This window comes from Simochromis diagramma, unplaced genomic scaffold (genome assembly GCF_900408965.1).
Source record: "Simochromis diagramma unplaced genomic scaffold, fSimDia1.1 OVJJ01000822.1, whole genome shotgun sequence".
NCBI lineage: Eukaryota > Metazoa > Chordata > Actinopteri > Cichliformes > Cichlidae > Simochromis > Simochromis diagramma.
The window spans coordinates 901,798-925,654 of NW_024387520.1; the positions used below are offsets into that span (position 1 = coordinate 901,798).

A 23,857-nucleotide genomic window follows, 5' to 3' on the forward strand; every position below is an offset into this window, starting at 1 on the left:
GGTCTACAATCCACACCGCCATCACTACTGCATGCCTTTCAGTCTTTAGCTCAGTCATTAGCGCTGTTAGCAGCCCAGTCTGTAGTACACTTTCCTGTGCTTCCGTTAACTCAGCCCTTAGCCCACTGTGCAGCTCAGCCAGCTCCCCATTGTTCAGCTCAGTCATCTGTTCCGTCACCCACTCAGCCTTCTGTTCAGCCGGTGGTCTCTGCACCTACTGGTCATGCCACGTCAGCTGGAGGGCCCGAGGAGCCCGTCCAGCAGCCTTCCTCGTCAGCTGGTGGTTCCGGAGAACCACACCAGCCTCACGCTTCGTCAGCTGGAGGGTCCGAGGGGCCCGTTCAGCCTCCTGTCTCAGCTGGAGGGTCCGAGGGGCCCGTTCAGCCTCCTGTCTCAGCTGGAGGGTCCGAGGGGCCCGTTCAGCCTCCTGTCTCAGCTGGAGGGTCCGAGGGGCCCGTTCAGCCTCCTGTCTCAGCTGGAGGGTCCGAGGGGCCCGTCCAGCCATCTGTCTCCGCTGGAGGGTCCGAGGGGCCCGTCCAGCCATCGTCCGCTGCAGCCTCAGAGCCTTCGTCCGCTGCAGCCTCAGAGCCTTCGTCCGCTGCAGCCTCAGAGCCTTCGTCCGCTGCAGCCTCAGAGCCTTCGTCCGCTGCAGCCTCAGAGCCTTCGTCCGCTGCAGCCTCAGAGCCTTCGTCCGGCCCAGCCTCGTCCGAGTCTTCGTCCGGCCCAGCCTCGTCCGAGTCTTCGTCCGGCCCAGCCTCGTCCGAGTCTTCGTCCTCGTCTGGCGCAGCTCCAGCCTGTGCTTCGCTGTCGTCTGGTCCTGCCTCGTCTGGTCCTGTGCCCACTGGGCCATGGACAGTACGCCTAACACTGGAGAGCCGCCGCTGCCTTCCGCGCGGCCGGCCCCCTGAACTGCTCCGTCGTCTCCTTCGCCGCCGCCGCTGCCTTCCGCGCGGCCGGCCCCCTGAACTGCTCCGTCGTCTCCTTCGCCGCCGCCGCTGCCTTCCGCGCGGCCGGCCTCCTGAACTGCTCCTTCGTCGCCGCCGTTGCCTTCCGCGCGGCCGGCCCCCTGAACTGTTTCCACGTCGTCGCCGTTGCTTTCCGCGCGGCCGGCCCCCTGAACTGTTTCCACGTCGTCGCCGTTGCTTTCTGCGCGGCCGGCCCCCTGAACTGTTTCCACGTCGTCGCCGTTGCCTTCCGCGCGGCCGGCCCCCTGAACTGCCCCGTCGTCTCCTTCGTCGCTGCCTTCCGCACGGCCGGCCTCCGGACCAGCTCTGTCACCTGTGCCACCCGCCTGGTCGGCCCCCCGACCGTGCGACCCGTGGACTTTTGTGCCGGTGGGCTCTGGGTCGGCCCCCTGAACTTTATTTGTACTATGGTCTTGTGCTCCTGTGTTTTCTGTTGTTCGTTTTTGTTTCCTGTTCTGGTCCCTCCGTCCTGGTCCCCCACCTCCCGCCCTGGGTGGGTTGTTTTCTGTTTTTGTCTTGGTTCTCGGGTTTTGGCTGTCGGGAGCCAGCCCTTGTGGGGGGGGTACTGTCATGGTCCTGGGCCATGTTGGCCCAGTATTCTTAGTTTTCTTGTATGTTTGTATTTTTTGTTCCCTATTTAGGCCATGTTTCCTGAGTTGCCCTGTTGTGTTGTTCCCTAAGTGTTTTCCCTTCGTGGCTTTTACCCCCTGTGTGCCCCTCTGTGTATCTGTGAGCCCTCGTCTCTCCTTATGTTTTATTCCACGTTTCCCCTGCCCGTTATGTCCAAGTTCTCCCCGTGCTCTCTCTCCCCCCTGTGTGCCCTCTGTGTATTTATGAGCCCTCGTCTCCCTTTGTGGTTGGTCCATGTTTCCCCCCAGCCCGTTATGTCTGTGTTTTCCCCGCGTTCTCTCTCCTCCTGTCTGAACCTCTGTACTTCCTGTTTGACTCTGCCCGTCTCCCGTCAGTGTTATGTTCACCCCGCCCTGTCTCGTTATGGTCATCTGTGTCAGCTGTGTTCCCCGTGTGTTCCCACTTTCCTCGTTAACCCTCTGTGTATTTCTGTCTGAGTCTCCCTCAGTTCTGTGTCGTAGTCTCCCTCATGCTGTGTGTGATTCTCCCCGTGGTTCCTGGTATAGTTTATGTTTAGCTTTCCCAGTTTAGTTTAGTACTGTTTTTGTGTTTCACCCTTTGCCAGCATTAAAGCTGTGTTTTTGAGTTTACGTTTTGTCTCCGTGAGTTTGCGTTTGGGTCCTCTCCTGCCTGCCACACAGCCGAATCATGACAACAACAGGCACCAACCATCTTGCAGCCGCAGCTCAATGCAGCAGCGTCACACACCATCACTACGCGTTTAGGTGCACCGGGTCTGTCCAGCATCCTCCCCCGCCACCTGATCCAACTCACCACCAGGTGGTGATCAGTTGACAGCTCAGCCCCTCTCTTTGCCCGAGTGTCCAGAACATATGGTCGATTTTGTAATCGTATCACCAGACCTGGTGATACGATTACAAAATCGATCATCGACCTGCGGCCTAGAGCGTCCTGGTGCCATGTGCACTTATGGACACTCTTATGTTCGAACAAGGTGTTCGTTATGGCCAAACTGTGATTTGCACAGAAGTCCAATAACAAAACACCGCTCAGGTTCAGATCAGGGAGGCCGTTCCTCCTAATTACGCCCCTCCAGGTCTCGCTGTCGTTACCCACGTGAGCATTGAAGTCTCCCAGCAGGACAACAGAGTCTCCAGGTGGAGCACCTTCCAGCACCCCACCCAGGGACTCTAAGAAGGCTGGGTACTCTGAACTGCCACTCGGCGCATAAGCGCAGGTGACAGTCAGGACCCGTTCCCCGAACCTAAGGCGCAGGGAACAAACCCTCTCATCCACCGGGAAGAACCCCAACGTACAGGCAGCAAGCCGAGGGGATATTAGAATACCCACCCCAGCCCGCCGCCTCTCACCAGGGGCAACTCCAGACTGAGACAGAGTCCAGCCCCTCTCCAGGAGACTGGTTCCAGAGCCCAAGCCATGCGTAGAGGTGAGCCCGACTATATCTAGCCGGTACCTCTCAACGTCACGCACTAACTCAGGCTCCTTTCCCACCAGAGAGGTGACATTCCATGTCACAATTGCCAGTCTTGGTAGCCGGGGATCAGTCCGCCAGGGCCTCCGCTCCTGGCCGCCGCCCGGCACACAATACACCCGAACCCCTACGGCACCTCCTGCGGGTGGTGGGCCTGCGGGAGGATGGGCCCATGTCCCCTTTTCTGGCTGTGCCCGGCCGGGCCCCATGGACCAAGGCCCGGCCACAAGACGCTCGCCCTCGGGCACCCTCCTTGGGCCTGGCTCCAGGGCGGGGCATAAGGGTCTTCTGAATCACTGTTTGTCTGGTCCCTCACCCAGGACCTATTTGCCATGGGAGACCCTACCAGGGGGTAAAAGCCCCCAGACAACGTAGCCCCTGGGATCCCTGGGACACACAAACCCCTCCACCACGATAAGCGCTTCACGGAGTTTTAAATCCTATATGGTGCTATTCCATATGTTGACAATATTTGTAAATATTTGACAAATAAATCATTGAGTTGACCTTGAACTTTGGTGGATGAAAGCCAAATATTTGTGGATTATTAATCTGCTATCATCATTTATTTACACACATGCTGATTATGTCAGCCTGAAATATGCTCTCAATAATAAAAGTGGTAGTGCTGGTCCTCTTGTAAACTTTGTATCCTCTTAAAACTTGGCTAACATGTGCGTCGTGTCATCATTATTTCTGTCACGTAAACCTCTGCTGAACCTTACGGTCTGTGTTTACATTCATACACTGATCGGCTGCACATCATGGAACTTCTATAACTCAGAGCTTCAGAGCTTTTATCACAATGTTTAAGTTACACGTTACAGCGTGTCCGAAGGTTTGTTGCTCAAGCCTAAAATGAAGTTAAACAGATAATTCTGAAAAAGTCTAAACACACGAAATCTAACAGCTTACATTATTCGCTTTTAAGCACGCCATCATCCCAAGTCAGTTTTAACACACTTTTAATCACACATACTCAAATTCTGTCATACTTTTATCAGATAGTTCACATTTTTAAAAATATCCAGACATACAGAGGTTCTAGACAGACGAGTCAATAATAAACAGCATGCATTACAAGGCAGCGCTGATAGTGGAGCATTATATTTAGAAACTTTATCACAGGATATGTTAAGTGATACTTTGAGGTGTCAGGAGCCTGCTGGATGTGATGGTTCCTAGTTATGTTGTTGGATTTGGGAGAAAGTTTAAAATTGAACCATTCGTAATAAAACGTTTGTGAGCAGAGTGCTTTACTTCATGGGATTTGTCGCCGTGCGGTGATTCTTGCATCTTTGCTGATGAGTTTCCTTGTGAGTGGCCACCACTAATGAAGTGTATTGGGCATTAAGCCAATCACTAATGTGAACACACAGTGAGATAAACACAGTTTTAATTAAAATGGCTTACAACAAGATGGGAAGCCAAAACTGTAGCACATACCACAGCAGCTTTTGCCAAACGCTAAAGGAAGAAAACTGCTTTGGCAGTATAATCCTGTTGTTACTCGACACAGTCATGTTCACACTCCAGTTTTCAGGGGTCATGCGCTCCTAAGAGTTGCCATCTGTGCTGAGCAAGCCACTTGAATCTCTTCTGCAGATCAGCAAAACTTTGGCAGTGGTTTATTTGAGCTTTCTCAGTTTTTACATGAGATGGATCTTTTTCTAGACTGCAGATGTCTTCCATAAAGTTTTCATTGAAAAACACCTAAAACCAATGTTGAAATAAACACATTTGCACACTTTATGCTAAAGAGGAGCTCTCAATAACTCCTCTGCTTTGACATTTCATTCAGACCTGCAATAAGGCAACTTTGCAGCCGGATGAATGGAAGAATCTGCGTGTAAAAACAAACATGCTTAGTAATGTCACCGGGGGAGGAATGCGATCTTTAGTTTGATGTGATTTGACAGTCATAGCTAATGCGCACTGGCAGGCCAAACACACCAGGAGAGCGGAAGGACGGGCCCCAGGGTGAGGGGAGGGTCAGGGCTGCTGCCGCTATCATTGTTAACCCCCTCTGCTGCTAAAGGAAAGAAGACGTCCCACAGAACGGCTCTTTTACAGGATGGGACTCGAAGTTGTACAAACAGGGACAAAGAGGGCATTAGAAGAAACCTCAAATGATTTCCCCTCCCAGTAATGCTGGCACCAGAGTCCTGATAACCTCTTCTTCCTGCCACTGTTGATATTGCTAGTTTCCATCACAGCAGTGTGTGTTTTCCTCGTGTGCAAACGCATTGTTAATGACTGTCCTTGCTTTTTATTTCCCCCCACTGCGGACCAAACACAACCTCGCTTTACCAAACACTTGTTTTCCGGTATTTTTCCCATTTAAAAACTGTGGGAGGATATCATAGCTGATTCCGTAGCTGATTTGCACTTCACGAACTGGTGAAAAGAACGAAAGCAAAGCAAATTGGCGACCTGGAAAGGATCTCCAGAGTCATGTAACATAACTGGATATTTTTTCTGCCCCGGTCATGACTAAGTATAACACGTCTAAAAACCAAATCTACTAAAGATCACATCTTGTTGGGTGTGAAATAACTTTTCTCTTCCTGTCCTGAATCAGAACAGTTATGCAAAATCAAGTATTGCATAACCACTCTAATAGAGCCTTTTTCCTGCTGGTATCATCTCTGTCGCAGCATGGTTGTTTTTACGAGTCTTTAACTGCATAAAGTATTCTAACAATGTGGAGAGGCGGTTGCTCAGCTTATGGTCAGTTTAGCATGTGGGTGGTGTTTTGTTTATAGCTGTGAATGTGCATTTATTCAGTACATTTTGCAGCAATAAAGTGTTTATGGACAATATTTGAATCTTTCATCAGGAACATGAAAATTGATGCTGAGCTGAGAGGATGAAAAGACTCTCAAACCCGATCTGTGCACTTCAGGTGATCAGCATCAACATTTAACAACCTGCAAACAAAGGCAGAGTAGAGCACAGATATTTTATGACTGATTTCTTCCCATCGCTCCTTGTTTGAAGCCACCACTTGTCCGTGCTAGTTGACAGTTGTCTGTTTCTTGACTGTAGAGGTGAAACACTCATTCCTCTCCTTGCCCAACGAGTCCCATAGGAAGAATATTTATGGATTGACTTGTGGCGGCGTTTGCCTGCAGCAAAAGCAAAGCTGGCCGTCCGCCTGCTTGCCGAAGATTAACTTTGACGTTTCCGTCCTGAAATCCTCTCTGATTAAATATTTGCTGGCTCATTTAATATGAATGTGAATTAACGGTCAGTCAGTGAGTTTGTGCCCACTCCACTGGAGTAATATCGGTGATCTGGCAAAAAAAAAAAAGACCTCCACAGCTCCTCCTGTCTCTTGTCTGTCTGCATTTCCTTTTTCTTCGTGTGTCTGTTTTATTCAATTCTGTTCTCCTATTTTCTCCCAGAAGAAAGGATGTGATTAATTAAGCTGCAAAGTACGGTGGGCTCATACTTGGGGTCAGGGAGGTTAGCCAGTGTTATTTGGTCAGTCAGACCTTCACTTTTGTCTGAAATATCTCAGCAAATATTTATAATCTGACTCATTTTGTAAAGATTTTGCATCTAAATAGTGATCCTTTTGACTTTTCCTGTGAAAAATTGAATATTTTACCATAAAAAAATCCACACAGACATATATTATATTAACATTAACTTGTGCTGGAACTGGCAGAGTTAGAGGCACAGTAAAGTGTGTACTTGCCTGTTTTTTAAACATGGGACTCATGCAGCTGCAGCATGCATCTACACTTTTGTTACTGCAAATTAACCACAAGTAGAGCTCAGTTTCACTTTGGTAACTGGGGAGGGGGGACCATGAATTATTAACAGCAGTAATTATCCTTTGTGTGTGGTCCTGTCGTGTTCATGAGAGGGAGAGTGATTAGATGTCACACGTGTCCGTTTGCTCTCATAAATCCATTTACTATACGATTCAGAAGAGAACGCTGATTTTAAGCTGCGGCAAACGTAACAGCCCCACTCAAAACCCCCGTGGCCTTCAAGCAGCCTGATCTCAGGAAGGACCGGTGCAAATTATTAGACTTGTGCTTTTGTCTTCGGTGAGGTAGGGGTAGTAAGCATGATGTAATACGCAGTTTGATTTTCAACCGCATAACCCTGGCTTCGACATGATTCAGCGTCTCCTGGGCAAACAGTTTTCGGTTTGAAACAAACACCAGCTTGTTTAGCAGTCGCCGAGTCGTCCAGGAATATCTTTTCTCCATCGACCGGGAGCGAAACACTGACGCAGGAATGATAAATTATTGTGGCTACAATGTGGAGTTGGAGTGCAGGAGTCACTTTTCAACAGTGTTTATACAGCTGTTGAGGAATTATCTTACTGTGTAACTGCGTTATTGTGGAAAAGAGGCTGTTTCATGGGAATGAAAGGATGACATTTCAGACACGTTTAAAGGAAGAGTTTATTATCGTACTTGTTTTCTTAGGGGATGGAAAAATTAACAGGCAGAAGCAGGCGTTTTTGTTTGTGTACAGATCAAACAATAAAGATGTTAATTAGGTTACAGACAAAGGAAATTAATGCATTTCCCCCAAATGTCAAACAGTTACTTAAATCTCTTGTGAATTTGTTTGTTCATACTCAGCGACTTGGCGCCATCAGAGATTTACTTCTAAGATGTTATTTTTCGGACATTTTTTGAAGCTCCATTGTTTGTTTTTGTGTCCTCGTAAAGCTGACGTGAACATGACTGCAACATCTCAGAACGTCTCGTGTTTTTATCTGTGGAAGAGAGATCTGATCCTAAAAATGAACAAAATACACAATAATCAAGATGCGGAGAGACATCGGTAATGGAAGCCATCCTCACATCCAGGCAAAGTTTTGAGAGATGTCAAACAGGATGAGGGCCGTCTTTGTGTCAGGCTGAAGCACATGAATGTAATCTTTTTCTCCTTGAGGGTCCCAGAGTCTTCTTAGACTACCGAGGGGAAAAGAAGAAGGGGAAGTGGGGGGGACTGCGGTGCCATTTAGGTTTCAGGTGACAAGTCTTCTGCAGATTTGTCCTGAGGCAGACAGACAGAAAAGTCACATGGGTGAGTGTCCCCTCAAATGTTCTGGAAAATTCCCTGACCTTGAGGAGTGTTGCGTTACACCATCCGACTGTAGCCTCTGGGGCTCGTCCCAGAACAGAGACTCCTTTGAGAGAAGCTGCAGAGAGTTTGGAAAGTCGGGATACAGCCATCCCGAAACACACACAACCAAAATGGAGCCATCAGTAAATCTTAAACAGAATCATGAAAGCATGTGTTTTATGGATGACCACCCTTAATCTTCCAGATTTTTAACCTCTGCATTCTTTAAAAGATGCTTTTTTTTTTTGCTTTTTTTTGTCATCTACACAAATGTCTTTAATTCCCACAAACTCCCACAGACAATAGATCTTAAAGAAAATGCTGCGGGGTAGAGCTTTGTTTTATTTTCTCCTGTCCTTTCTGCTCAGCTTAATTTATTAAAGATAATAAAGCACTCTGAGGCTCGTAGAGTTAATTTTTTATGACTGTTTGGCGCAACGGTTAAAAACAGAGTCGTTTCCAAGATACGTAATTGCTTTGAATCCTGTTATTTAATTTTCTGTGCTTGTCTTTGTTCCATCTGGTATTTCTGTTTGCTGTGAGTTTGACAGAAGAATGAAGATCGCTTGCATTGCATAACAAAGTTGAACTGCATGGACCAACAGTATTGTAAAGGAAATGCTTCAGTGTTCGGCTTCTGTGTCTTTTCTCGGATTGATTTGTAGCTTTTCAAGATGTTTTAGATCTGCCTTCTTTATCCTTTTGTAACCTGCACATGTTTTTTCTTCCACTCCACATGTGATGAAACTGACTCAGGTGTATGTTTATTCACCCTGTGTGTGTGTGTGTGTCTTCACTGCAGATGGTGAGGCACGCCCTTTCTCTCCCGGATCATCTCAGTGAATAGCCGGCCGCACAGAGCTGAAAGGATCTCAGCTCAGCTGATAAATAAAACCCTCTTCCCTCCGCACAGTGTGGGAGAAAGTGCCACTGCGGTGCTGGTGTGGCATCTTTGTAGGCTGATAACTGAAGTGAAAGCAGCGTTTGAGCGATCATCTTTCACCTGGAGCCACTCACCTTTCAGGACGTGGCCCCAGAGCCGGCTGTCAGGGCAGGTCTGTCAGTGGGAGCAGAAAGAGATTCTCACAACCGGCAGAGCAGCACAGATGCAAGCAGCCTTCCTTATGAGACTGGAGATTTATCCACAAGGGAAAAGACATGTTATTTTTTGGGTGACCTTCATGCAGGTCTAAGACTTTTTCATTGACTTTTATCTTTGCTTTAGCTGGTGCCCAGTGGGGCTGTGTGTGGTGTTGACTCTTCATCTTTATGATTTTTCATCACTGGGCGAGTGTGTCTGAGTGGCTGGGAGAGCCAGCATGGCCAAGCCTCTGCTGAAGATACAGCGCTACTTCCGCAGGAAACCTGTGCGATTCTTCTCCCTCATCCTCCTCTACCTGACCGCCGGGAGCCTCGTTTTTTTGCACGCTGGCTTCGTCGGGGACAACGGTCCCGGGGCCCGAGGAGGCCGAGACTCTCTTATAGCTTCGGAGATGGGCAGCTGGGCTTCATCGGACACTCGGGGACTTGGCCTCATGAGTAGGGTGTTTAAGGAAAAACGGAGAAGTGGACGGAGGTTCGGTCCCCCTTGGATGAAGAAAACTAGACAGGAGGGCCTTGGGATGGTGGGCAGGGGGCGAGACTACACCAGCAACTGGAACCGCGCGCTGAAAGGACGCAATGCCAAAGACCTGGATGATGGAAGAGGTGGGTGAAAACCGCTGTTGCAGTTGTGCACTTTTTTTTAGCTGGGGAGTTTTCCAAATAAGCCACAACCTTTAGTTTCTTTTACATCTCAAAGCAAGTTAGCAAATGTCTCTTTTAAGCAGTTTTAAACAATATGGTTCAGTGGTTAGTCCTGTCCAGGGTGAACGTCGAGTCATGCATTATGTCAGCTGGGAGAGGCTCCATTTGTCATATATGGTACGCTGTTATCGCACTTTTCATTTAACTGCTTCATTTTTTAACTCTTTTCAATATGTTGCAAGAGAAAAATGCTAAATTGGCAACATAGCAGCAGCAGTGGTACAAATGCTGAACTTTTTATTGCAGGCCCAGTCATAATGGAAGCTCACTGGCATACTCACAAGCTGCTTTTGTCCCACTTTGTGCTAAAATGAAACAGATCCCAAAAATTACAAACTGCTGCATCTTAATGACTCGACGCTACTAGCTGTAATTGGTCATGTGGGAGATCTCCTCAGAGTGGAGTGAGATGATAATTATAATTATGTCTTTTCTCCGGAATAAATCCTTTAAGGATCTCCCCGTCTCTGTGCTTCAGCTGTAGCTCCTTCACATGTTCTGCACATGCTCACATTTTGACTGATATGACAACAACCAAACGATTAGACGATTGTGGGATTAACCCCTTTATCTGGCTCATGTGCACAATCCCATCTTAAAAGGTTTACATGTAAACTCAGTGCCAGCTTATTAAATCATAATGTGTTATGGAAACACTGGTGTAAGGCTGGAATGTGTCTACCTGCAGCTGACATCTCTGAGCTTGAACAGGACAAAGATCTTTTAAAATGAAACATGGACAAATTTGCTCCTGGCTCTGTTTTCTCTTCCTCCTCTCTGATTTTCGTATCGTGTCTATCACTTTCTTTGCTCTCGGATGAAGCACAAACATTTGAAAACGAAGTCAACAGTTCACATTTCTGCCATATGCATTTATTAAGTAAAAAACGACCCCTGTGTTGCTCCTATCTTCATGGCGAAACACAAGAGAAAACTATAAACTAGTTAAGTCCTTAAGAAAAAAGTAGTAACACCATTTTTTCCCTCTTATGTTAACATGTAACATTTTACCCACAGTCGTTAGATAAGTGCAAGAAACTCAAAGAGCAACAGCGCCACGGAGGAAGAATACAAAACAGCATGAGTTCGAAACACTCGGGTGCCACTACTGAAAGCTAGAAACATTTGCTCATCAATGGGAGTCCAGACACAGAAATATCACAATTTCACTGGTGAAATGTGAAGAGGCTTTACTCTCTCTGTGGCATGTTTTCAGCATCTGTGCCTCAATTACACTTCACAGCTCATCTCGTGTTACTACACTTTTGAACTCTTATTTAAATAAAAGGAATCTATATGGCAGTGAGAAGGTTTGTTAATGGGGAAAAAAGCACCTTTATGATGGAAATGCACGGTAGACTTGGAAATTAGAGGGTTAAGTCTCCTCAGAGTCGAGTGGAATTAAAGTTCAACTACCTGCTGTACAGGTGGGAACTTCTTTTACCTTTTATTTTGTATTTCAAAATATTATTCCCTTTGTGTTAAACCTGTAAAGCAGATTAATTGTCAGGTGACTTTTTGAGTGGTGCTTAAAAAAGAAATAATATTCCCTTATCGTTCAGCCAGCGAGAAACCCTCAGTCCGGCTGTGATAATCTTCACGCACTGGCAGGGAGATAACTTCGCTGGGAATGAGCACATGCTATCTGGCTGTTTCTATTTAATCATCTATAAAATCCTAAAATAGACACTTGAAAAAAGCGTAAATAAACAGACAGATTTTGTTTGAACTACCTTTTAGTGATGTTGGTTCCTGTTTTTTTTTTTCTCCAGAGAAGCTGTACAGCCAGGTGGGAGAGCTAAACTGCCATAAAGATGAAACATAAGTGTGAGGGACTGCTGCTCCATCTGTGTTATGTGTGCTATGACAACAGCAGAGTTCCCTCCTGATTTTTAACTCTGGGAAAGACTCCCAACATCTGTAAGCGTGAAGCGGGTCATAATCCCTGAGTCACAGCACAGTAACCTGCTGTGAATTCAAATTTAGACTATAAAACAATGCACAAGTGGTAATAACCTTTTTTTTTTAGCCCCCTCTGCATTCAGAGGGAGCAAAGCAAACATGTTTACAATGTACACTCAGCCACCCCACGCCTCCACCCCCACGCCGCCCTTTTCTGAAACTCTAACCTCACGGGATTGCAGCCGAACGTGATGATAGAGTAATTAATAACCTCAAAGCTATCTTTTGCGCTCGTGCATCCAGCGCCACTCATTAATATGTAGTGTTTAAGAGCCTTTTGTCTTCCAAAGGTGGCTGTGTTTGGGTTAAGAGTTTTTCTACCCTTCTCTTTTTACTCCAAATGTAATAATTCACCTTGGCTCCAAATTTAATTTGAAGGGAATATTGCGATAAGATGCAGACCACGGCGCATAAGCACATTTTTGCTGTGTGGGCCAATTGCACAGATGTATGCTGCACAAATAGACAACAGGAGTAGGCTGGAGAAAGGATATACTCGGAGCACTATGGAAAATGTGATTCACCAGCTACAATGAGGTCATTTCGGAAGATGCTAAAATGATTGAAAACAATAATTGTATCAGTTGCATCTGCCGTTTCATCCTTTACCTTCGTGTAATGCGAAGCAGAAGTGTGCTATTCAAAACAAGAGATGCTGTTTCATCAAATCTGCATTTCCCTCCATCAAAAAGCAGATTATTTTCCAGCTCAACAATAGGTAGATTACCATCCGCTGCAGTGCACAACATGCTGCTCAAATGCAGGCCTGTAGACCAGCACAATTAAGATAATGCAGGGGACTCTATGCTTTTTCCCCATTTAGTTATTAACAGAGGTTTAAAGGGGTAATGGCAGAGCACAGATGGTGAGAGGTTTGCTGGTAGGGTCTGTGTAGCCCGGTTAAACACGAGAACGTTGTTCTAATGAGAGGCAAGAAGCTGTTAGAGGGTCATTGTATGCCTCTGCAGAGGTTCACTAGAGCCCAGCCCCCACACACTTCTGAAAAATGCAGAGAGATGACTGCCACTACAGTTACAGGCCACTAGAAGGGGATATCTGTCTTTATAAATAAATAAAGCTTCTGCCCCAGTTTGGACTCCCATGTGCGATGTCACCACAGCGTGACGCTGTGTGTGAGGACTCTAATGTGGATAAAATTCACCTCTGACACTTCTGACAAAGGGTTTTGATTGCTCTGTATGAGCTGTTACGTTAGAAATGTAATCTTATGTACATATAAGTTATGTTTTATCTGCACACACGACCAACTGTGTTTTCTTTCCTTTTTCAGCAAAGTACATCGGCTGCTACATTGATGACACTCAGAAAAGAGCTCTGAGAGGAGTTTCCTTTTTTGACTACAAAAAAAATGACTGTATTTCGTTGCCAGGACAACTGTGCAGAAAGGTATGACAGTAGCAAACAACAAAAAAAATCATCCATTAGGCAAGTTAACCTTCTTTTTTTTGCTGTCTTTTGATTCCTACTGAGAAATTAAAAAAAACCCTCCACTACAAAAGAGCTGAAGGGGAGATAAAAAACCTGCAGGAGATCAAAAGGTACTTTCCCATCGTAACTGAGCTAAAAAAGCAAAAAATAAATAAATGAAAGAGAGAGAAAAGCTCACGAGGAAAGATGCACAGTAGACCAAGCAAATGACCTCCAGGCCCATTTGTGGCTGCACACAGGCTCCCAATCATATCACATTTTATATCACATATAACAAATCCTTCACAGTTTTTTGAGTTCCAAAGTTCATTCTTGACTCAACGTGACAGAATATGTTTGCTTATGGTGTGAAAATGTTTGAAAATGCTCTTGGAATAGACTAAAGTATGAGCCAATGCTCCACCACAGACCACATGATATTTTAGGCATCCAAGTCCTCCCAACTTTGGATCTGCAGTTTCAAAAATACCCTTTTTCTATTTAATTGTAGTCATGGCACACAAACAACTTGCTGGAAGAACTTAACTGGACTGCCCCTTCCTTGGCCTCCGTTCAGCTATGGCCACATTAATCTGTTACTGCGGCCCAGGGCAAAATGAGCTAACCGGACCATTAACCTCCCTGTTTGTGTACGTGAATAGTTTTCCTGTGCTTGAGTAGAACATTGAACACAACGTACAAAACGAAATGAGACAAGCGACGTGATAAAGACTTTAAAACTAGATTTTGACACGGCCTCTTCAGGCCTCTAAGATTATGCAGTGCTCAGCTTTTACTGTGTTTTAGTTCTGCATATTATAAAGAAATGTGATTGTTTTGTTGAAACACTGAACTGCGGTTTTGAGTCACGCTGGCGTTGGTTTATAATTAAAGACCATTCATTAAAAAGCAAACAAAACAAAAAGCCTCAGGCCGTTTATTAAATTACATTTGCATTTATATCATGTTTTATAAGGTAAAAAAGACATCAGTCGGTTTGTTATAATGCAAGTATTCTTTCACTGATTGCCAAAAAAATTCTGTTTTGTTTTAGGGTTTTTTTTGCACTGCCACAGTTTTCATGTAGTAAAAATACGCGCTCCAGTTTTCAAGCCATTCATCTCCCCCACTTCTCCTCCATTTGTTTCCCATTATCCTCTCATCCCGTCTCACTCTCCGCAATACCTCACCATCCTTCTCTCACCTCTTTTTTTTTCCCTCCTCCCTCCCTGTGGAGTACCAGGGATGGCTCTATCGAATGCACTGAATTACACCCATGACTGATTCACAGAGCAGAGAATAGGAGCAGAGAGAGATGCCTGTTTTCAGCTCCTTCTCCTATTAGTTCTTGCCTCTTGCAGCCACGTTTGCTAGAGTAGCGGGTTAATAAAAGCAGACAAACAAATGTGGGGCAACACATCGTAGGGGGGAAAGGGGTTTGGGTTTGATTGACAGCCTGGGGATTTCTCCTGTGTGAGGTATGCATGTTCGATGTCTAATTGCACCTGAAAAGCCTTCTGGGAGTCAGATCCTTCATCAGGCAACAGTACGGAGAGGAGAGGCCCTGTGTGATAAATTCTAGTATACTGCACACATTTATAATTGGCTTTGCTTAAGACGCCTGCAAAGCACATAAGTTTTCTCGTTTTCACAGCGATGCATTATTCTTGAATAATATTTTCATGCACAAACCACATCAGTGGAAACAAACCACATCAGTGGTTTGTTTCCATTGATTACAGCTCTCCCAGCTGCTCCAGAGGATGAACTGTTTTTGCCTGTGGAGGATTAAGGAACATAATGAAGGCTCAAAACGATCACTTAAACCCCTCTGTCTCCCTACGCTAACAATGCTAATCCTTTTTTTTCCTCTTCCCTCCAGGGGATATATGTATGCAGGCCTGGAGTTTGGCGCAGAGTGCTATTGTGGTCATAAGATCCAGGCGCCCAATGCTTCAGACAGCGAATGCAACATGGAGTGCAAAGGAGAGAAGAGCAACGTGTGCGGAGGGCCCAACAGACTGTCCATCTATAGGCTGGAGCTGAGTCAGGAGTCAGCGCGCCGCTGTAAGTCTGGCATCAGCATATCCAATAACACAACACGTCAAGTGTTTACTACTGCTGATATAAATACTCTATATCAACACTGACAGGTTCACAGTCTAAAATAAATGTGAAATGAATCTTTTAAATGGAACCTTCAAAAAGTTTAATTTCATTATAGATTTGCCATAAAAATAGAATTTGATATTTGAAAATAAAATATTAAACTTGGGTCCCTTTTCTAAGATGGATCTGATTAGATATGAGTGTCCTGAGAGTCTGTACTTAGGCACAAAGATGTAATTTTGATTCAGGAGTGTAACACCCGCGGCTACTTTGAGGGAAAAGATTTGTTTTATTGCCACAGTCGGGAGCAGGCTGCTCTGTTGTGTTTACCTCTTTCCCCGGAGAGCTGCTCTACCTACACAGCCCAGCCGCCTGTGGTCTTCATCCTAAACACCGACTGCCTGCCAGTGGAAAACTTCAGTCTTGGGAGAAAGAGCTGATTATCAGGAGTTGTAATGATCTTATAGTACAGAATATGCCTAATTTTTTGATTCCCTGCTGGATCACTTACAAACTAATGAACAGTCTTTATTTCGTATGCTAGTTGAATTTTAATTGAGAGAGACAGAATATGAACCAAACATCCAGAAAAATCTTTCCTTTGTAACAAATTCAGCAGGGTGTCTAAAAATTATTTCTCCTGCTATACCTGTTATAAAACTGTGGCTTGCTTTGTTGCTTTGTTGTGGGAACTTTTTTCTTATAATCTAAAAAAGTCCCGAACACATGGTGGGGTGACTCTATCCACCCTTTCCTTTTGCATTCACTCTTCCTTTTTCTCTTTCTGGGCTCCTGCTTCTTGGAAATACTGTGAGATCAGAGAGAGTTACCATGCAGATATGTGGTGAATATTTTCATAGCTCAAACTGCTCTCTCCAGAGGTGTGCACTACAAAGCAAGATTATTGGGTTAGGGCGGTATTTCAAGCTTAAAGTCAAGGTTCTCATTGTGACGAAGGTGGCTGTACCTTGGTACATTCAGCTTTATGCTGAACAGATAACCTGGTGCACAGCAGGTTATAATCACAACATGCTCCAAGTCCTGAAGGAAAACATTTTATAGATGCAACCTAATAAAAATGTTGGCACAGCTGAAGGAACCTGCTAGAAGACTGCAGTACAAAAATCACCATATATGGTCACAGTTCAGTAGATCATGCATAAAATGAATACTTTTATACGCGATCCTAGACCTGATTTTACTCTGCTGAAACCATGGCTGCTAAACAAAGATTAGGACTTTGACCAGTCTGTGATAAATCAGTTGAAATAATTGGACACACTCTAATGTAATTTCCACATTCCTGTTTTGGGGTATGGGCCACTGTAAAACCTGAATGCCCCCAGGCCTTCCTTTTGCTGTTTCATTGTTACAGCCCGTTCTTTTTCAATCTCTATCACCTGCTCTCCTCATAATGTCTCTGACTGAAGCAGGCGGCACTCAAATGATCAATTCTGAGTGGACGAAAAGTCTAATAATGCGTCCGAATCCTTCTTTTATGTGAGAAGCGGGAAGCCTGGATTAACAGAGACAGTTGATAGCAACCGTGGCGATATCCGTTATCTCTGACTGGGGGTTTGAGAAATTGTTGAGCCAGCTGACACAAAGAAAGTTTGGCTATGCTGAACCTGCTTCACAGTGCACCCCTCTGTTCCTCTGCTGTTTGTTTGTTATTATTCTCATTTCTGCTTTTAATCCTTCTATCTAACTGCTGCGCAAGCATTTCATGTCGGCATTTTCACCTCTAACCCCGATCTCATGTCATGTGAGGGCTGCTCAGAACATCAAAGAGGAAATGGAGGAAATGTGATGTGCTAGCTGTTTTGCAAGCTTTGCCGAGTAAATCCCAGCTCTTAAAAGCTATAATAACTGAGCACAGATGCATCGTTGATGCACTCTTTGTTATTGAGACCTCATTTTCTGTGATAGCTGGATGGATTTATAGCTGCAGCATGTTAAAACACAGAAAGGTAACACAAACAGGATCCATGGAGAGAACGTGGCATTAAAAATACAACTTTAAGTCAGAGAACAAGGTCGAAAATAAATAAAACATTTAACACACACACACAGCACTAGAACTAATTTATAAAGGGGATATTCTCTTTTTTTTAAAGTCTGACACCACTGATCACTAATACTTCCTGTAAAGGAAAGGAGCGAGTGCTCAATAGTCTTGTTTACTGGTAGTGACACTATAAACTTTGAGAGGAAGGAATACCAAAGAGACGAAGCTCCATTTGCATATTTTACTTGGCTATGTCTGAGCAAGCAAGGTGTCTTCATCACACTGTCTGTCACAGTGAAAAGCAGCGCTTGTTTGGTTTCTCTCCTCTGTCATTAATTCTTAACAGTTTGTTGACAACAGAGACATTTTCGTAAGTACTCTATACTGGCGCTGCTGACAGGTTGACAGCCTGCAATAATGTGAAATGGATGTTTAGATTTCCTTTAGCAGTGACTTAAATCTGGGTGTCACCCTTTAAAGTTGTGGTGCAGTGCGAGAAACATTTCCATCGTGAATAAAAACTAATTTATCTTTTCAGTTAGGTTCAGCAGGCTGGAAAAAAAAGGTCAATAACAAATTAAAAGTAAAAAAAAAAAGACCTACACATGAAGGAGAAGAGCAGCTTTTGTGATGTGTTGTCTTCACCAACATCAGACCACAGAGAGGATTTGAGGTTGCAAGTCATCCCAGGAACACGAGTGCTGCTGTTAGTTTAGGGTCTCTGTGTTCTTTCGTGTTGGTAAGTGACAGTCTGGCTTGTTTTGTCTGTTTCAGATGGCAGTGCCATTTTCAAAGGGTGTTTCCACCGGCCAGACAATGTCACACTGGCTCTCCCCTTCAGCGCGGTCATCCAGAACATGTCTGTGGATAAGTGCGTGGACATGTGCACAGAGAGGGTGAGTGGATGTTGGGGATTTGTACGCTGCGCGAGTGTGTCTTCAGTGTTATAATGGCTGTTGTGTTCCAGGAGAAATCGCTGGCTGTGCTCGCTGGAGATCGATGCTACTGCGGATTCCCAACGCCCCTCTTCTCCCTGCATGAGCTGGAGGACGAGGGCATGTGTCTCAATCGGTGCCAAGGGGAAGAGTTTGAAAGCTGTGGAAACGACAAGTACTTTGTCGTCTACCAGACACAGGTTCAAGGTAAATTTAAGTGTTTCCTGGCAGCGGCTGAAAAGCCACACATGTGTTGAAGTTGGCCACATTCTGTTGGTGGGAAGTCCAAGTCAGACTCTGAGGTTTAGCACATTCAATTTAAAGTATGATAACACATGTGGTATTCAAGTGCAAAGTGTCAGCATGAGCCGGAACTTTGTCTAACTTACATGTCGTGCAAAGTTTGCAAAATGATTTTGGCACTGACTGTTCAACCCTGAGCTGTAGATGATTCCACGTATGAGATGCATGAATCTGTGGTGGATTAAAGATGTGATCATGCAGTGAAGAAGATCATTTCAAAAATCACAGAATTTAAAAATCAACAGTTCTTCTCCTGCAGCTTTGCCACATCTGTTCTTAGCCCCTTCAACCAGACGTGCATCTTACACTCTAATATTAAGTTAGTGCTGTTTTGCGCCTAGCATGGAATTCAACTCAACTCATATTTATGTATTTACTGGCTCCACAGTTGCTTACTTTCTATGTTGACTGCATTGCTGATTATAGCACTCTGTGATGTGCAATAAAAAAAAGTTGTGGTTGTCTTCCTTATTAACTCACACTGCTACATCTGGACTACTCACTGGCCTTCTAGCTTCTACTACTTGCATGTGCCTCTCATTTAGATAAGATGCCAACTTTTCTGTTGAGCTGCCCAGAATTCACAATAGTGATCATCACTTGTGATGAGAATGGGATCTATAGATCAGATCCAGATCTGTCAATTGGACGCAGCAGAATCCCAGCAGTGATAGGGATTAGGGAAAAACCCCTCGGAATCTAGATGCTGGTGATGGAGATGAAGATGGAGGCTTGGATGGAGCCTGACATGGGAGAGGGGAGGAAGCTGGTTGCATGAAGGCATCTGGAAAGGAAAATGAAAAATCCGCAGTGATATTTAAAGTACATGGAGTAGCGGCTGATTGGCCTGAAGAAGGCAGGCAGAAGGACAATTGGACTTGTGATCTTGCAAAGAGCTTGACAGTGTGGGAAAGGGGAACTGATGCAAAGCTTAGATAAGTTACCAAACATCCGAGAAGCAGACAGATGTTTGAATACAGATCTTTCTTATTAAACGTGTGTGTAAGCTTCATTTAGACAAGTTCATGTTTTTAAATTTTGTAGGCAAAGTCCTGAAACTTCACTCTTGAAGCTGCTACTCGTCTAAAATGACGTCTGATTGGTCGAAGTGCCTCTTGAAAACAGAGCCCAGAGGAGGTGCAGGAGTGTAGTTCCCTCTTAGACCACTTGAATTACAACGTGCCAAAAGGTTATCGTGGATTTTTGTCAACTGACATAAAAACTATATCACCTGCGCTAGTATCAATTATTTAATTCCTCTGCTAAGCTAATTATGAGCTGCAGGTACATTTTGAGTACCTCCACACTATCCAAAAGCTATCAGCCCGGTTTTTAGGAAACTTCATGGAGTAGTTGGGCTAAAGGAAGAGATAATTGACTTCAGAACCACATAAAGAGAAATGGATAAAGAGGTGGGATTCATTTGTATAGATGTCAGCTTTGCACTCTCACATTCAGGTACAGACGAGACCACCAAGACTAATTTGGAGGAGGTGGCTTTAGTTGTACTTCCAAAGGAACTCCATAGTGGTTTGTTTATGGTGGGAGCATGATCCAGCCCAGAGGCTAAGAGGTGTGTGCTGACAATCTGAATAAACACGCCTTCCCATTGCCAAGCACACTTTGCATTCAGGGAGAATGCAGTGTGCACAGTTTTTAGCAAACTGAAGTGAGGGAAACAGATATATAAATACAAATGTTAGGAGTAAATGTGTTGTCTATGCTTCTTCTCCAGACACATGTGCTCAGTAAGCAGACTGATTGTTCTGGTGTGGTTTGCAGTGACGCACTTCGGTCCGCTTGGAGAGTTCCCTGTTTGACCAGAAACCAAATATTGGGGAAAAGCTGCAATTTATGCAAACTCATTGACTAAAGAGCAGTGAACTAATGTTACGAGTCCCAGGACTAGTTGTACCAAAGTAACAAGTGGTTGGTTGGTTATAAACATGACTTATAAACCCTGTTATAAATTTCCACATGTTCCTTTGTTCTAGTGTCCAGCGTTGGCTATACTTCCTTTATGTCAACAACAGACGTAACTCGTGCTCAGTTTCAAAACTGTATAAACCAAATCAACACTGAGATTCATTCAGGAGGCTTCACTTTCAACCAGTTAATATTTCAGGTATCTCACAGCATAAATCACAGCCTCAGAGTTACTTTTAAATAACTATGATTGTTCTCATTTGAGCTCACAACATCAAATGAATTACAAACTAAAAAAACCTCCAGCGTCACACTTTAAACTTTAACCCAGTCACAGCGTTAACACTATCAGCACTGTGCCATATGCCAAGGGTTCAGCGTCGCAGTATTGAAAATAAATACACGCAAATCACACACACAGATTATCGGTACATTATGAAGCTTAAAAAAGCGTTGTTTGTAACATAGCTCCTGCCTTTTTTTTCTTAAGATGCCATGGCAACAGACTAAACTAAGATAAACAGCCGTGTCCCTAAAAAGACTCATTACACTAGTGCTAAAAGGTTGTGTGTGTGTGTGTGTGTGTGTGTGTATGTGTGTGTGTGTGTGTGTGTGTGTGTGTGTGTGTGTGTGTATGGTTTCCTGGTATACCAACCTGAAAAACACACAGGAATGAAGACATGAACCACTTATTCATATGGAGTGGGCAGGGTCCCTACCTTAGGAAACCCAGATGCAATACACCAAAGCACTTTGGCTCCAATTTAATTAGTTTCTTTCTGCATTTCTGTCATGAAGTAAAAATAATAACCTTCTGTTTGCACAACAAGGTATAATTATCCCACTGTGGCTCCCTTTTTCCCTAATACTGAGATATTTTGCTTGTTATGAGCTGGAAAAACTAAAAATAAATACAAAGCTTAAAACCACAACATGTTGAACAATTTCGGGAATAAACAGAAATAAAAAAAAGTCTCAGCATTTTGTGTGCGCACAAACAGGATGCAAGTGTGAAAACACCCGAGTGTGTCCACGCAGTTTAAGCAGGAGCAGAGGGCACTAAGAAAAAAAATGGCTGTGATATTATTGTCTGGAGTTTGCAGACATGCACACGAACAGCAAAGGGATGGGTGACATATGAGGAAGTCACACTTCTGAGTTCTTCTGCCTGACCCCCCCCCCCCCCCCCCCACCCCACACACACACGCACTAAATTCTTATTTTCGTGCCATTATGCACGCTCGATGTTGCAAATCATACGAACATTATTTATAACTTTACATTTTTATTTGTTTTTTTCCTTTTTTGTAAATTTGCAATTTTTTAATAGTTTATGCTCTAAAACGTTTACTTAAAACATATCATCATGAATGTTCTTGGATTTGACTGTAAAATCTTGGGTTCCAGACACATGCATGCTTATCGCTGTATTTCTTGTTATTCCAAATATTGTTATGAAACTCAAAAATCCAGAATAGGTCTGTCTTCAGTCCAGGCGTTGTTGTGGGCTGTGTTTCCTTAATGCAGTGGACAGATGTGGCTTGGATCAGCAGAGTCACTTTGCAGTAAACAGAAATGGAGGTTGCTGTGAACAAACAAAACAAAAATCAGCTGCTGTGTGAAATGAACTTCATGTGATCATTCTTGGCAAGCTGAACCCAGAAAAGGGAACCTGTCAGAGGTCTGAATGTGTTAGCTTTAAATCTGGTTTCAGTTGGAAAAACCACATGGTTTTGGCCCAATGCTACACCCTACTAGGGAAGACAGTAGTGCTGTGAAGCTGAGATGTTGTTGTCTGGTTTGTGACCCCTTGCAGTCAGTTGCTTTGTTCACAGAGTGTCTGAGAGAGATTGCAGTTGGTCTGGATCATGAATATTTGGAGACAGGTTGCATCCTGTTGCAAGTTTTAAGGAGATTGTTTTTACACTTGCATGACTGAGACATAACTCAATAATTCAAACCCTAATTATTACAAATTGAACACAAATGTTGTATATCTAAAAGGTGTAATAGTCTGGATGGAAACAGACAGGTCAACTTGAGTTGTTGGGAGACTGTTTGAAGTTATTAGGTGATATTTTGTGGAGAAAAATATAATAAAACAAGCCCGCCTTGACATTTTTTCTTTCTATAATAATCATCCAAAGTTGAAACTTAATAATTCTGTTCTGTTATTACAAACTGTGTAAATACGCAGGAAGTGACTGATTTTCAGTATTAATTTTAAACTTTGAGGTTCATTTAATCGGCTGATCTTTGTCCACTGTCAGATAATCGGTGCATGGACCGGCACTTCCTTCCCACTCGTGCTAAGCAGCTGGTGGCCCTCGCCAGTTTCCCTGGAGCTGGCAACACCTGGGCTCGCCACCTTATAGAGCTCGCCACTGGCTTCTACACCGGCAGCTATTACTTTGATGGCTCCCTGTACAATAAAGGTATGCCTCGGCATGTTTTTGACACACGATTCACAGACGCTCAGCCATGAATGCACCACCGTGGATGCTATAAAGTCACTCTGGGCTGTTTCACAGGATTTAAAGGGGAGCGCGACCACTGGCGGAGTGGGAGGACAATATGCATTAAGACACATGAGAGCGGCAGGAAAGAAATCGAAGCCTTCGACTCCAGCATCCTCATGATACGAAACCCCTACAAAGCCTTGATGGCAGAATTTAACCGGAAATATGGTGGACTATTGGATTTGCTTCCCAGGCCCACTGGAGAGGGAAAGGTAAGCTGCTGAAATCTCTGGATCAGTGAATATTATGTTGCACGGAAGTCTCTCCGTCATCGTACTATGAAGAAAATGAAAATAAAAGACTTCATTAAACTGAGGCACTGAGGGCATATTTCATTTTTTGTGCTGATAACATTGTGGTGAACAAAGTTTGAGTAAAGCTTCACAATAAGTAGAAACTGGAACACTGCAAAATGAGAGAAAAACAAAAGAACTGAGAAACTGTGATATAGAAGGGCAAAGGATTGAGGAAATGCAATCAAACTCTGGCCTTTTTTAGCGGTTTGACCTGCACCAGTGTGGCTGAGCGCAACATTTTGTCTTTTGAAAATCATTTACACCATTTAGCCACAGCATCAGCATTCAGATAAATTAGAAGTGTTTATGACAAGTCTGATTCAGATCTTCATTCTAGGTTTAAAGTGGAAATATATGTTACATGATCTGAACACTTAGCAGCTTACTTTGTTTCCTTTTTTATGCTGTTAGCTGCAGATG

The 23,857-nt window shown here is 44.3% G+C and overlaps 1 pseudogene; it reads left to right on the top strand.

Moving 5' to 3' along the window:
- Positions 1-23,430, top strand: part of LOC120726214 — a 40,749-nt pseudogene extending 17,319 nt beyond the window's left edge.
- Positions 23,431-23,857: the final 427 nt, after the last annotated feature.